We start from the raw sequence: 17,024 nt of genomic DNA on the forward strand, positions 1-17,024 counted from the left end.
AATGCCATCACTGTGAATCATGTATTTACGGACTCTCTCAACCAATGGGAAGTTGATTATACTTACTCGTCTTCAGCTGTGGGTGTACGGTGGCGCGCGAGGCTCCAGTCAAGCCGCGTTCAGCTACCTCGCGGCCGGCGGCCCGCCGACACGCCCACATCACGTGACAGGGTCACATGATTGGACGGTGACAGCGTGAGGACGCACAGGTGCGAGGCGCCAGAGGCGGTACTAGGCAACGCGCGCACACACCACAGAAGGGGAGGAGAAACAGGACACCACCATGACAACATGTAACCTATCATATAACCTGGTTCTCACCCTGAAAGTGCATAATTCATAAAATAGAGCATAAGACGCATCTCCATAGAATCCATAATAGGACTGAACAAATCAGTTTTTGCATAATACATATATATGAAGCAGAAATACATATGCCAAAACAAATACAAAGACAGAGTTGATACAAGTTTCACAATATATAATAATAATACGAGGAATAGCAGTGACCGTGATGTGTGTGTAATCGTACATATATAATCACGGTAGTATCTAAACAGTAAATATATATATAAACATAGCGTACACATACTTGGGAAGCTATGTAATGGGGGCAATGATGGGTAAAGTGCTGATGTGCATTAAAATAGTGCAGAAATATACCAATAGTATGAAGCACAACAAAATTCCAGCACTCACGATTTTGGTAGCTAAAATCTTCGTCTTTTATTCAGGCAGTAGACAGTTTAGACAGGACATCCACCCACAAGTGTAGCAACTTTGACGCGTTTCGAACAATAGTTCTTAGTCGTAACAATGAGCTGTGTTATCTCTGGTGGTTTTATGTTGGTTTGTAGAGTAATTACTCACTGCCCCCCACCTGCAGGGCGGGGGAGCAGAGGAGGCAAAGCACACTTTAACCTCTTATTTTCCAGATGTAGCAGTGCTCATGTGTTTTACAATATGCATTGATAATTTATGCATCCACATATAGTCATCAGTTTGTCAATTAAATCAAACGTGAAATATAACATCAATAAAAACAGTATACATAATAAAATTAAGGTAGAGTATCAAATGTCATGATAGCAGTAGAACACCACACCAGCTATATACAAACGCATCCATGCATGGATCCATATGTGACAGTGTTCCCCTGCTGTATCTGACATAGGCTCTTTCCCTCTCCCCGCTCCCGCTAGTACTCTCAATTGCAGTGTAAAAGGTAATATGATGCAGAAAGAAACCATTGGTCAATAGAAATACAAGAGCTCTTTTTTCATATTCAGGCCATTAGGATGCCTGGTATTCAATTTGAAAATCCAGAAGGCTTCTCTCAATCTCACTAGACGTTTAAAATCTCCTCCTCTGCTGGGTAGTCTCACTTGTTCTATTGCAAAAGCTTTGAAATTGCGCACTTGGCTTTCATGTTTGCAAATAAAGTGTCTGGCCGCATTGGATATGTTCACACTGTGCGGATTTTTTATGTAGTTAAGGTGCTCCAAAGTTCGAATTTTGAGCTTTCTAGTGGTGCAGCCCACATACATCATGTCACAGGCTACACATTTTATAATGTATATCACCCCTATTGAATTACAATTAATATATGATTTGATTGGGTAGGTATGGGAATTATTGGCATCATGGAAGGTTTTTGTATTCACTGCATATGTGCAGGTGCGGCAGCGTAAGCTTCCGCATTTAGTAAAGCCCTTATAAATTAGCCATGGATCCCGTTTATGTTTAACCCTTTGTGTATACATAGATGGAGACAAATCGTTTCCTATAGTTCTTGGCCGTCTTGACACAATTCTGCAACCTTGTTTTAGCATACAGTGCAATACTTCGTCATCATAGAGGATTGGTAAATATCTCTTAATAATTTGTTGTATTTTTTCGAATTGTTTGCTGTATGTCAAAACAAGTGTAGGCAAATTTTCATTGTCATTTTTATCTGATCCTACAACTCCAGGTTTCTGTTTAAAATTATTTTTCTCACGAATTGGGAAGAGTAATTCTTTCCTATTTTTACTTTTTGTTATAGCTAGGCCTCTGGATATCATCCATTTGGGGTATGCTCTCTGTTTTAATCTATCTGCAATAATTTGGGCTTCTATTTCAAAAGCCGCTGCAGTACTGCAGTTTCTGTAGGCACGTGTGACCTCTCCCACAGGGATTGATTTTATTGTGTGAGTAGGGTGGTGGCTGTTTGCCCGTAACAGAGTATTCCCTGTTATTTCCTTGCGATAGGTTTTAGTTTGAATGATCTGGCCAGGTTTTCCCAGAAGTGTGAGGTCAAGGAAATTGATACTTTGTGGATGCTCCATATGTGTGAATTTTAAATTATATGCATTATTTGCAAGGTATCGCATGAAGTGCTGTATGGCAGGCACATCGCCACTCCATATGAGGAGCATATCATCTATGTACCTGCCATACCACACCACATGTTCCCTGAAGGGATTTTTCACATTATAAACATATGCTTCCTCCCAATAAGACATTGTCAAATTAGCCAGGGAGGGTGAGTACTTCGCACCCATTGATACGCCAGAGGTCTGTACATAGTATATAGAGTTAAACGAGAAGTAATTGTGAGACATGAGGAATTGGGTGACAGATAGGATGTAATCTATAAGATCCTCAGAAAAATTACTATGTTTGTGCAGGTGAAATTCCAGTGCTAGCATTGCCACATGATGTGGTATCGATGGGTAAAGCGACACCACATCAATAGACAGCCATCTATAATTTTCGTCCCAGGTCATATCATAAAAAGATTGTAGAATTGAAGTAGTGTCTTTAATGTACCCTGGAATTCTTTTAACCAAGGGCTGCAAATTGCAGTCTAGCCACCCCCCTAGCCTTTCTGTTAGGGATCCAATTCCACTGACTATGGGACGTAGAGGAGGGGGGAATTGGCCCTTGTGGATTTTCGGAAGAGCATGCATTATGGGTGTAACTGTAAATTCGACATTTAAATAGCTGAATTGCTTTTGACTGATATGATTACACTCCAAGCCCCTTCTTAGGATATCTAGAAATTCTACCCTGTATTTAAGCTGGGGATCTGTATCCAACCTTTGATATACTGCAGAGTCTGAGAGCAATTTATTCATTTGCTCACAGTACATGTCACAATCCAGGACGACGACAGAGCCCCCTTTGTCAGCCATTTTTATGACTATGCGTTCGTTATCAGATAATTCCTTGATGGCTTTTTTATGTTTCATAGACAGGTTGGCGTGTCCCCCCTCGTCCTGGATGTGATTGTGCATCTGTTTCAACTCCTTTTCTATAATATCCTGAAAAGTGTCCATGTTTGTAGTTCTGGACATAGTAGGATAGAAACCTGGATTGGTAGTTCTGAATTTTTGGGCACTAACATGTTCATCATATTCAAATGATTCCCCACGGAGATCGGTGAGACATGTTAAAGCTAGTTGTTCTTGGAAAGACAAATGAAGGTATTCATTTTCAATCCTGTTTTCAGAACATGTCTGATCGATATTCCGCAGGGGCTCATCCACATTGATATCACTGAAATGTCTAGTGACTGTCAATTGTCTTACAAATTTATTTATATCTAATATAGTAGAAAACAAATCAAAATTGACAGAGGGTACAAAATTTAAGCCCAGTTGCAAAACTTAAATTTGTTCAGTGGAGAGAATTACAGCAGATAAATTTATGACATCTAATTGTGCACAGTCAGTTATCTCTGTTGATGACGTGCTGACCTGGTTTGGGGCGTTTTTATGTTTGCGTCCCGCCCGGCGCATTCGTTTTTTGAAGATGAAGTTGTTGCGGAGTCTTCCTTTTTGTTATTCTCCGAAGTAATAATTTTGGATTTTTTATAATATGATAATTTGGGCTTTGCCCCAAAGTCCATGCCATAGTGAACACTCTGTGATAAATCCTGTGAGCCATCTGAGGTATCAGCGGTATCTAATTCAGAGGAGAAGCTCACCAGAGGAGAAGCCACCACCCGACTCACACAATAAAATCAATCCCTGTGGGAGTGTTCACACGCGCCTACAGAAACTGCAGTACTGCAGCGGCTTTTGAAATAGAAGCCCAAATTATTGCAGATAGATTAAAACAGAGAGCATACCCCAAATGGATGATATCCAGAGGCCTAGCTATAACAAAAAGTAAAAATAGGAAAGCATTACTCTTCCCAATTCGTGAGAAAAATAATTTTAAACAGAAATCTGGAGTTGTAGGATCAGATAAAAATGACAATGAAAATTTACCTACACTTGTTTTGACATACAGTAAACAATTCGAAAAAATACAACAAATTATTAAGAGATATTTACCAATCCTCTATGATGACGAAGTATTGCACTGTATGCTAAAACAAGGTTGCAGAATTGTGTCAAGACGGCCAAGAACTATAGGAAACGATTTGTCTCCATCTATATATACACAAAGGGTTAAACATAAACGGGATCCATGGCTAATTTATAAGGGCTTTACTAAATGCGGAAGCTTACGCTGCCGCACCTGCACATATGCAGTGAATACAAAAACCTTCCATGATGCCAATAATTCCCATACCTACCCAATCAAATCATATATTAATTGTAATTCAATAGGGGTGATATACATTATAAAATGTGTAGCCTGTGACATGATGTATGTGGGCTGCACCACTAGAAAGCTCAAAATTCGAATTTTGGAGCACCTTAACTACATAAAAAATCCGCACAGTGTGAACATATCCAATGCGGCCAGACACTTTATTTGCAAACATGAAAGCCAAGTGCGCAATTTCAAAGCTTTTGCAATAGAACAAGTGAGACTACCCAGCAGAGGAGGAGATTTTAAACGTCTAGTGAGATTGAGAGAAGCCTTCTGGATTTTCAAATTGAATACCAGGCATCCTAATGGCCTGAATATGAAAAAAGAGCTCTTGTATTTCTATTGACCAATGGTTTCTTTCTGCATCATATTACCTTTTACACTGCAATTGAGAGTACTAGCGGGAGCGGGGAGAGGGAAAGAGCCTATGTCAGATACAGCAGGGGAACACTGTCACATATGGATCCATGCATGGATGCTTTTGTATATAGCTGGTATGGTGTTCTACTGCTACCATGACATTTGATACTCTACCTTAATTTTATTATGTATACTGTTTTTATTGATGTTATATTTCACGTTTGATTTAATTGACAAACTGATGACTATATGTGGATGCATAAATTATCAATGCATATTGTAAAACACATGAGCACTGCTACATCTGGAAAATAAGAGGTTAAAGTGTGCTTTGCCTCCTCTGCTCCCCCGCCCTGCAGGTGGGGGGCAGTGAGTAATTACTCTACAAACCAACATAAAACCACCAGAGATAACACAGCTCATTGTTACGACTAAGAACTATTGTTCGAAACGCGTCAAAGTTGCTACACTTGTGGGTGGATGTCCTGTCTAAACTGTCTACTGCCTGAATAAAAGACGAAGATTTTAGCTACCAAAATCGTGAGTGCTGGAATTTTGTTGTGCTTCATACTAAAGATATACAGGCTCACCAGCCTTTTCCGTGCACGCAGGTGTTTGGATAATTGGGTTGAGCTGGACTTTTCTTTGTGCATATTCACAGAAATATACCAAATCTGCAGAGATTTGTAAAGTGCAAATATGCAATAGGAGGGTATAAAAAGAATATACCCTGAAGCAATAAATGTCTGCGTGGTGAGGTTGTTTCTGCTCCCATTCACTTTTTAATGGCATATTATTTACTTGTTTCTTTATCTATATATAAATTTTTAAATATGTTACAATAAAGCATATTTTTACTTCTGGTACTATGAGCTCCGTTCTCTTGTTTTTTCGCTATATTCATTGGACATGTCTAGATGTTCTCAGAATTACACTAATAAAAGAACTTGCAGTCTTGGGGATTTACTAACCACAAGTTTAAAACTGGTCAAACCCACTGATTTCGGTAGGAATGGATGACCATCTAATGTGTATGGAGGCTTCTAACACTGGATTTGAAAGGCCCAATCATTTTGTTGACACGGACAAAGTCCACTGCCAGATGAGTTTGTCTGCAACTACCCATTTAAACTGGACAACTAGAAGGTTATCAGCACCACAGCACAGTAATGTAGATCTGTAATGATTTCTGGTATCATTAGGTATTAATATCATTATTACAGTTTATGTTGTTTATGCTGTAATTATAAAAAAAAATTGTCCCTCAGTCAAAATTACTTCTTGATTTTTAGCTGCCTGGATCTTTTGTAATTGGACAGTGTGAATAACGATATTAGAAGTTTACACCACACCGGCAATTTTATTATTTTCTGCAGGACCATTATGACATTATCACAATGCCCAGCTGGTTTTGTTAAGTGGAAAGCAGAATATTGCCAGCATGTCATTACCTCAATCCTGCACCAAAGCCTTCATTAGACCGTAAGTGGTAGGATGCACTGTGTAAACTTCCAGAGAGAATTTCCCAGCTACTAAATGTCATGTTTTGCCTTCATACAAAGTCCTATAACACAGTGTTCCCTTACGTCCTACCAGCAGCACAGATGGGGTTAACTGCCCCTGTGGACTGGTAGGACCGGCGGAATTTTTAATGAGCCCAAGAACCAATAAACGATCTTCAGCTCCCTGAAAGGGAGGAGATCACCCCCCAGCCCACCGTGTTTTTTTCTGTCCTTTGGACAGGTGGACTGGCGTATCGCTCCCCTTCAGGGAGCTGAAGAGTGCTGAGGGGCTCTTTTTTTCCAACTAAATCTAGGAAATTGCCCCTTTGTTGCCTTTATTTTTGGCATTATCGCGGCTATATTTGAATACAGGGTACCGTCGGGGGAGGGGTGGTTTCCCCCCTCTCTTCTTCCGCCTTGATTTCGGCGTCTCTGCGGTGTCCCGTCCTCTCCTTGCCGCAGGTGTGCGGCGCCGTGGGCGCCGCCATCTTCCGGAAATGATGCGCACCAGGTGCGCTACGTCACTTCCGGTTTTTTCGTTCCGATGCGGTGGGGTTTTAAAATAAATCTCACCACTCGATTCTGCACTCCTAACATCCTGAACGTTCAGGATAGCCTGGGGAGACATATAGGGTCAATCTGAGCCTGGTATAGGCTCTATTACTTCTCTGGGCTGGTTCCGATTGAGGCCCCGCCCAAAGGCCAGTCATTCAGTGCTCTGGTTGCATCGCTTTCACAAGCTAGCTCCAGAGTTCCCTGTGCTTTGATATATATTCTAGTAATATATTGCTTGGCCTGGGTTTTTTTCTTCACAGCTCTATTTTCTTCAGTGCTGGTGGGCGCCCATATGGTCTCATTTTCACCTCCACTTGGTGTTTGTAGGTGTTATGACCTGTTTGTTCTTTTCTTACAGTTATGGCTTCCCCTAAGGATTCTGATCAGCGGAAGTCCGGGGCCAAAAGGAAGCATTTGGCCTGTTACGATTGTAACACACCTTTGGACGACAACTGCCCTTACTCAAGGTGTGAGAGTTGCCGCACACAGGCATCCACGGAACCCACGATGCAAGAGATGTTTCAGTGGACAAAGACCTACGTGGATGATTCCATTAAGGGAGTGGTGCGCCTGCTTAATGAGAGGCTACCAGGATCCTCTCAGACTCCCATGGAAGTGGCTGCACCGGTCGAGAGACCTACTCCCTAGAATAAACCTCTTGCTTTTTTCCCCCAGAGAAAACGCAGAAGTTGCTGAAGTCCATCAGGTCGGGGGACCAAGATGTTGACATGGGGGAATCCTCCGATCCCGCCGGACGGACACAGCGTGTCTTTAGAGCGGATGAGACCCTCCTCTCTGTGATGCGTACAGAGTGGAGAAAGCCTGAGAAAGGCCCAGTCCTTACCAGGAAGTTTAAGCTCATGTATCCGATGGCTAAACCCTTGGTGGAATCGTGGGGTTCCGTTCCCAAGGTGGACATGGCAATAGCCAAGTTGTCCAGGCGCACTCTGGTCCCTGCAGACGATGGGTCTAGTCTGCAGGACCCTCTAGACCGGAGGGCAGAGTGCACCCTCAGAAGGGGTTACGCGGCGGCTGCTGCGTCCGCATCAACATCAATTGCGGCCACTGAAGTAGCCTCCTTTCTACGCTCCAAACTCAACCAGATCCAGACGGACGTGGACCAGAGCGTTTCCAGAGACGACATCTTGGCAGCTTTTAAATCAGCCAATCTGGCTATGGATTTCTTGGTCGATTCCACCCAGATGCAGCTGAAACTGGCCGCCAAAACAATGGCTCTAGTTTCAGCTGCCCGCAGACCACTTTGGCTGAAGCCGTGGATCGCGGACAACGCGTCCAAATTCAATCTTTGTGGGCTCCCCTTCGAGCCGGATAGGCTGTTCGGGTCCGAATTGGACAGAATCATGGAGGGACTCTCCGACAAGAAAGGGAAGAGTCTCCCTCAGCAGCCCTTTCAGGGTCGCCCCAGGCAGGATAAAAAAGACGGAGGCCGTTCAAGGCAGCAGGCTAGGCGCAGAGATTGGGGGGGGGGCCGTCTCGTAGATTTTCGAGACGCCCCCGCAAACCCACAAGGGAGGCGAAACCCTCCTGACTATGGGCCTCCCCAAGGCTCTTGGATAAGCGCTGCTGCCCCTGCAGTATCTCCTCTAGATTTTCCCGTACCCCTCCCCCAAATTCCCGTGGGGGGCCGTCTCTCCCACTTCAAAGACTTGGGCCCAGCAGATTGCAGACCCCTGGGTTCAGGATATAATTTCTGCCGGTTACCGGGTAGATCTCATCTCCCCCCCCCCCCCCGGAGAGATTCATCGCCACGCGAAACTTCGGGCCTGCCAAACAAAAGATCCTAGAATCTTATATTCAGGACTATATCTCCAAGGGAGCCCTGGAGGAGGTGCCGGCAGGGGAGAGAGGCCTAGGGATTTATTCTCCAGTGTTCCTGGTTCCCAAGAAGACGGGAGATCTCCGGATGATCATCGACTTGAGATTCCTCAATCGATTTATAAGGAAAACCAGGTTTCGGATGGAAACCATAAGGTCAGTCAGCCATATCCTCAACAATGGAGACGTCATGGCTACTCTGGACCTCAAGGATGCGTACCTTCACATCCCGATCCATTCCGCTTCCCGGAAGTTCCTCAGGATCGCGGTCCAGATTTTAGGGGTTCGCAGGCACTTTCAGTTCGCCGCGCTTCCCTTCGGAATCTCTTCTGCCCCTCTTATCTTCACCAAGGTGGTGGTGTCGGTGGTGGCAGCTTTGAGACTTCAAGGACTGACTATTATTCCTTATCTGGACAATTGGCTTTTTATAGCCTCTTCAGTTCCGATCCTTACCCACCATCTTCAGATCGCAATCTCCTTTCTCCTCCGCTTGGGCTGGATTATCAACTGGCAGAAGTCGAACGTGAGCCCATCGACTTCAATCCATTATTTAGGATTCGTGGTCGACTCTGTGGAGATGTCCCTCCGGTTGACTCTAGAAAGGAGAGCTCGGATACAGGACCTCGCAAGAGTCCTTTTTGTCCCTCGTCGAGTCTCTATCCGGACTCTCATGAAGATGCTGGGGCTCATGTCAGCAGCTGCGGACGCAGTCCCTTGGGCGTTATGGCACCTCCGTCCTCTTCAGTCGGAGGTCTTACACTTATGGAACGGCAGCCCTGCGGGGCTAGATTCCTTGTGCTCCCTGTCCGGTCAAACCCGGAATTCCCTCAGATGGTGGTTTCGGCTACCACCAGGGAAGTCTATGACCCAACCAGCTTGGCTCATATTGACTACAGACGCATCCCTTGTAGGCTGGGGCGCTCACCTGGACGGATCCCCAGTACAGGGATCTTGGTCTCCTCTGGAGCGGCGTCTCTCTTCCAATCTTCGCGAGATGCGAGCTATCCGGCTAGCCCTCCTTCACTTCGCCCCTCAGATCCGGGGCAAAGCAGTGAAAGTCCAGTCAGACAATATGACTGCGGTTCTCTACATAAACAAGCAGGGAGGCACAAGATCATTGCCCCTTCTGTCAGAGATTGGGGTAATTCTTCGGTGGGCAGAGACGAACCTTTCCCATCTATCTGCCACTCATATTCGAGGCTCCCTCAATATGATAGCGGACCGCTTAAGTCGAGGATTACCGACCATGGAGTGGTCTCTGCATCCGGAGATCTTCAGGCAGTTAGTTCACAGATGGGGTATGCCAGAGGTGGATCTCATGGCAACCAGGTTCAACGCCAAGGTGCTGAGGTTCTGTTCCCTGTATAGGGAAGACAACCCCCTGGCGATAGATGCTCTGTCGATACCGTGGAGGTTCAGGCTGGCGTACATCTTCCCTCCGTTTTCCATGATACCGAGGGTATTGATGAAAATCCGTCAGGATCAGGCCATCGGTAATAGCTATCATACCGTTCTGGCCCAGGAGATCCTGGTTTACCCAACTCATTCAGATGAGTCGGGGACAATACTGGAGACTCCCTCCGGAGCAGACCCTGGTGTCGTGGGACACTCACCTCTGCCTAGATCTGCACAGGTTCATCCTGACAGCCTGGAGGTTGATCAGTCCCTTCCCAATATAGAAGGGCTTTCCGAGTCGGTCCTGAGAACTTTGTCGCATTCCAGAGCAGAGTCTACAAAGAAGGCCTACTCCAGGATCATGAGAATCTTTGTGTCATAGTGTGATTCCAAACAGGTGGCGTCTGCAGATCCGCCCCTTCCTGCGATACTACAATTCCTTCAAGATGGATTAGATAGAGGTCTTTCTCCAGCTACCTTGAAGGTACAGATTTGTGCCATCTCGGCCTGTCTCAACAGGCCACATTCTCGGGACCCACTCATCAAACGCTTCCTGAAGGGAGCTGAAAGACTAAAGCCTACTATACTGAAACCTATTCCCCAGTGGGATCTTTCAGTAGTGCTCAGGGGGCTAGCATCTCCCCCCTTCGAGCCATTGGAGGAGGTGGAATTCAGATTTTTTACTTTAACCACCTCCGGACCGCTGTACGCAGATTCGCGTTCCGGAGGTGGCAGCGCTGCGCACAATCACGCATATACGCGTCATCTCGCGAGATTTAGCTCCAAGCCGGCCCGCGCATGCGCATCGCGGGCCGGCAAAATTCAAAGAAGAAGTTCGTCACCAGCCTGCCAGCAACGATCATTGGCTGGCAGGCTGGCGATTTTTAAAAAATCCAATCCAAAGTCATATAACAGATCATATTAGTAAATATGATCTGTTTTATGGCTTCTCTGCTCCTCTGCTGGTCCTTTTCGTCGGTTGGATCCAGCAGAGAAGCAGACTGAACTGTAAGTACACCAAACACTTCACTGTAGCCCCTGATCACCCCCCTGCACCCCAATTAACCCTTTGATCACCCCTTTGATCGCTCCTGTCAATCACCAGTGAAAGGAAAAAAAGTGATCAGTGTAAACTGTCACTTTTTTTTTTTCACTAGTATTGGCTGTTAGGTTTTAGGGATAGTTTAGGCCCCTTGGTTAGGTAGTTAGCGTGAGTTAGCGCCCAGCCCACCGCACCGCAGTCACTTTTATTCGCTGAATAGCGTATCGCTAATCAGCATTTGTACTTTTATAGTATCTGTAAGTGATCAAAACTGATCACGGTCAGATCTATAATAGTATTAGTGTCACTTTAGTTCGCCCTCCACCCAAAACGCAGTGTTTGCCCGATCAGGCCTGATCGGTCGCCCACACGTGCGTTCACCCACGCCCGCCCCACCGCAGTGACAAAAAATATATATTTTTTGATCACTGCACATTCATTTTACACGCACTGCGGCGATAAAAAAATCAGTTTTGATATTTTTTATCAACCGCAGCGGCCTCCGGTACTTCGCTAGCCTCCCCTTTGTAAGACAGGCTTGCTTTTTTTCTTGGGTAGTCTCAGGGAATACCCCTAAATTTAGTAGTCCAAATGTCAAACAGGGGGTATTCTACTGAAGAGGCCTACAGGATTCTGACCCAGTCGGATGAGGAGTGGGAACCCTCATCTGATGAATCTAGCGGGTCAGAATATGAACCTGTGGAAAGCAGTGGCTCTCTGACCCAAAGTTCGGACGAGGAGGTGGAGGTCCCTGGCAGCACCAGGCGTACCCGGCCCCGTGTCGCTAGACCACAGGTTATGCAGGATCCGCTTCAAGAGCAGCAGAGTGGGGCTGTCGCTGCCGGATCACGTGGTGAGGCATACACCAGCAGCGCAGCCCTCCCTGGACCTAGTACCAGCACTGCCGTACAACATGGTGACGTGGCGAGCACCAGAAGGGCAGTTGAAGCTGGTACGGTGGCACGTGCACTAGTTACCCCGTCGCAGCCACCGCACAGACAGGCCCGTAGAGCCTCTAGAATCCCTGAGGTGCTGGCAAACCCTGATTGGCAGTCACCAACTTCAGCCGCACCTGTAGTTCCCCCTTTCACCGCCCAGTCTGGAGTTCGGGTTGAGACGGCTCAAATCGGTTCGGCCCTGGGATTTTTTGAGCTGTTCTTGACTGCGAAGCTCTTGGACTTAGTCGTGGCAGAGACCAACCAGTATGCCACACAATTTATATCCGCCAACCCGGGAAGCTTTTATGCCCAGCCTTTCCGGTGGAAACCAGTCCAAGTTTCCGAACTTAAAATTTTTTTGGGCCTTCTCCTCAACATGGGCCTGACAAAAAAGCATGAATTGCGGTCATATTGGTCAACGCACCCGATTCATCACATGCCCATGTTCTCTGCTGCTATGTCCAGGGCACGATTTGAGGCCATCCTCCGTTTCCTGCATTTTAGCGACAACACCACCTCCCGTCCCAGAGGCCACCCAGCTTTTGACCAGCTCCACAAAATTCGGCCCCTCATAGACCATTTCAACCAGAAATTTGCAGATTTGTATACCCCCGAGCAAAACATCTGCGTAGACGAGTCCCTAATACATTTTACCGGGCGCCTTGGCTTCAAATAGTACATCCCAAGCAAGCGTGCCCGGTATGGGGTCAAATTGTATAAGCTCTGTGAAAGGGCCACAGGCTATACCCACAAATTTCGGATCTATGAGGGAAAAGATCAGACCCTGGAGCCGGTCGGTTGCCCTGACTACCTGGGGAGCAGTGGGAAGACAGTCTGGGACTTGGTGTCACCCTTATTCGGCAAGGGGTACCATCTTTATGTGGACAATTTTTACACAAGTGTGGCCCTCTTTAGGCATTTGTTTCTAGAACGGATTTGCGCCTGTGGCACCGCGCGAACTAGTCGCGTGGGCTTCCCCCAACGGCTTGTAACCACCCGTCTTGCAAGGGGGGAGAGGGCTGCCTTGTGTAACGAAGAACTGCTCGCGGTGAAATGGAGAGACAAGCGTGACGTTTACATGCTCTCCTCCATTCACGCAGACACGACAATCCAAATTGAGCGAGCAACCCGTGTCATTGAAAAGCCCCTCTGTGTCCACGACTATAATGCGCTCATGGGAGGGGTGGACTTCAATGACCAGATGTTGTCTCCGTATTTAGTTTCCCGCAGAACCAGACACTGGTATAAGAAGGTGTCTGTATATTTAATTCAATTGGCGCTGTACAATAGTTTTGTTCTCTACAGTAAGGCTGGGAGAACACGATCTTTCCTCAAATTCCAGGAAGAGATCATCGAGAACCTCCTTTACCCAGGAGGTTCCGTGGCCCCATCCACCAGTGTAGTTAGCCGTCTACACGAGCGACATTTCCCCAGTGTCGTTCCTGGTACCTCAACCCAACCGTCACCCCGAAAAAGATGTCGTGTCTGTAGCAGGAGTGGAATAAGGCGTGACACCCGCTATTTCTGTCCTGACTGTCCTGACCACCCTGCCCTATGCTTTGGTGAGTGTTTCCGGAAGTACCACACACAGGTACACCTAGCATAGGGATTGCATCTCACAGGACAGGCACACAGGGCTATTAGGGCCCTTTTACTCTCAGCTGCTGCAAACCTCTCCTTTCACCTGGGATAAAGTGCATAACGTACTTCGCCACATCTTTGGGCGATTTGCGCTTTGCACATTGTCCCATGGGGAAGGAGAGGTTTGTTCTATAAAGGTAAAAAAAACTAAACAAAAAAAAAATTACCGGTAAGTAAAAAAGTTAAAAAAAGTTAATATGTTCTGTTCTAAAGTTAATAAAGTTATTGCTTTGCGGCCTGGTTTTTTCTTTTTTGTTTTGTTTTTTTTACCTTTCAGGTGGACCAACCGATCGACTAGCTGCAGCACTGATGTGCATTCGGACAGAAGCATTGCGCTGCTGTCAGATTACACGCAAGTCGGTGTATGCGGCGCTGCAAGACGAGATTTCTCCTCTGCAGTAAAAGATATGTTTGCCGAGGCATATGAGCTGAGGAGGTGGCGGTGTTCATATACTTTGGCAAACACTTTGTATATATAAAAAAAAAAATCCCGGCAATGATTTATTCATCCACATCGATTGATGTGAATGGAGAAATCTGGTTTGCCAGGGCATACGAGCTGAAGTGGGTATGGATGTTGGGCGGAGCTCCTATGTCCTGGCAGACGCCTTTCCCCTCCTTTGCCTTTTTTTGGCAGAGATTTTTTCATCCACATTGATCGATGCGAATGAAGAAATCTGTGCCGTTCATTTTTTTCTTTCAGCCCAGAGGCTGAACGGAAAAAAAAAATCTCATTACCCGTATGCTCAATATAAGGAGAATAGCAGAAACTCCTAATGCTGGGCATACATGTAATGATTGCGGAGACCCTCAAATGCCAGGGCAGTACAAACACCCCACAAATAACACCATTTTGGAAAGAAGACACCCCAAGGTATTCGCTGAGGGGCATATTGAGTCCATGAAAGATTGAAATTTTTGTCCCAAGTTAGCGGAAAGGGAGACTTTGTGAGAACAAAATCAAAAAAATCAATTTCCGCTAACTTGTGCCAAAATTTTTTTTTTTCAATGAACTCGCCATGCCCCTCATTGAATACCTTGGGGTGTCTTCTTTCCAAAATGGGGTCACATGTGGGGTATTTATACTGCCCTGGCATTTTAGGGGCCCCAAAGCGTGAGAAGAAGTCTGGTATCCAAATGTCTAAAAATGCCCTCCTAAAAGGAATTTGGGCCCCTTTGCCCACCTAGGCTGCAAAAAAGTGTCACACATCTGGTATCTCTGTATTCAGGAGAAGTTGAGGAATGTGTTTTGGGGTGTCTTTTTACATATACCCATGCTGGGTGAGATAAATATCTTGGTCAAATGCCAACTTTGTATAAAAAAATGGGAAAAGTTGTCTTTTGCCAAGATATTTCTCTCACCCAGCATGGGTATATGTAAAATGACACCACAAAACACATTCCCCACCTTCTCCTGAGTACGGAGATACCAGATGTGTGACACTTTTTTGCAGCCTAGGTGGGCAAAGGGGCCCACATTCCAAAGAGCACCTTTCGGATTTCACAGGTCATTTACCTACTTACCACACATTAGGGCCCCTGGAAAATGCCAGGGCAGTATAACTACCCCACAAGTGACCCCATTTTGGAAAGAAGACACCCCAAGGTATTCCGTGAGGGGCATGGCAAGTTCCTGGAATTTTTTATTTTTTGTCACAAGTTAGTGGAAAATGATGATTTTTTTTTATTTATTTTTTCCATACAAAGTCTCATATTCCACTAACTTGTGACAAAAAATAAAAACTTCCATGAACTCACTATGCCCATCAGCGAATACCTTGGGGTCTCTTCTTTCCAAAATGGGGTCACTTGTGGGGTAGTTATACTGCCCTGGCATTCTAGGGGCCCAAATGTGTGGTAAGGAGTTTGAAATCAAATTCTGTAAAAAATGACCTGTGAAATCCGAAAGGTGCTCTTTGGAATATGGGCCCCTTTGCCCACCTAGGCTGCAAAAAAGTGTCACACATCTGGTATCTCCGTACTCAGGAGAAGGTGGGGAATGTGTTTTGGGGTGTCATTTTACATATACCCATGCTGGGTGAGAGAAATATCTTGGCAAAAGACAACTTTTCCCATTTTTTTATACAAAGTTGGCATTTGACCATGATATTTATCTCACCCAGCATTGGTATATGTAAAAAGACACCCCAAAACACATTCCTCAACTTCTCCTGAGTACAGAGATACCAGTTGTGTGACACTTTTTTGCAGCTTAGGTGGGCAAAGGGGCCCACATTCCAAAGAGCACCTTTCGGATTTCACAGGTCATTTTTTACTGAATTTGATTTCAAACTCCTTACCACACATTTGGGCCCCTAGAATGCCAGGGCAGTATAACTACCCCACAAGTGACCCCATTTTGGAAAGAAGAGACCCCAAGGTATTCGCTGATGGGCATAGTGAGTTCATGGAAGTTTTTATTTTTTGTCACAAGTTAGTGGAATATGAGACTTTGTATGAAAAAAAAAAAAAATAAATCAGCATTTTCCACTAACTTGTGACAAAAAATAAAAAATTCTAGGAACTCGCCATGCCCCTCACGGAATACCTTGGGGTGTCTTCTTTCCAAAATGGGGTCACTTGTGGGGTAGTTATACTGCCCTGGCATTCTAGGGGCCCAAATGTGTGGTAAGGAGTTTGAAATCAAATTCTGTAAAAAATGACCTGTGAAATCCGAAAGGTGCTCTTTGGAATATGGGCCTCTTTGCTTACCTAGGCTGCAAAAAAGTGTCACACATCTGGTATCTCCGTACTCAGGAGAAGGTGGGGAATGTGTTTTGGGGTGTCATTTTACATATACCCATGCTGGGTGAGAGAAATATCTTGGCAAAAGACAACTTTTCCCATTTTTTTATACAAAGTTGGCATTTGACCAAGATATTTATCTCACCCAGCATGGGTATATGTAAAAAGACACCCCAAAACACATTCCTCAACTTCTCCTGAGTACGGAGATACCAGATGTGTGACACTTTTTTGCAGCCTAGGTGGGCAAAGGGGCCCACATTCCAAAGAGCACCTTTCGGATTTCACAGGTCATTTTTTACTGAATTTGATTTCAAACTCCTTACCACACATTTGGGCCCCTAGAATGCCAGGGCAGTATAACTACCCCACAAGTGACCCCATTTTGGAAAGAAGAGACCCCAAGGTATTCGCTGATGGGCA

The sequence above is a fragment of the Bufo bufo genome, chromosome 3, assembly GCF_905171765.1.
Source record: "Bufo bufo chromosome 3, aBufBuf1.1, whole genome shotgun sequence".
Classification (NCBI taxonomy): domain Eukaryota; kingdom Metazoa; phylum Chordata; class Amphibia; order Anura; family Bufonidae; genus Bufo; species Bufo bufo.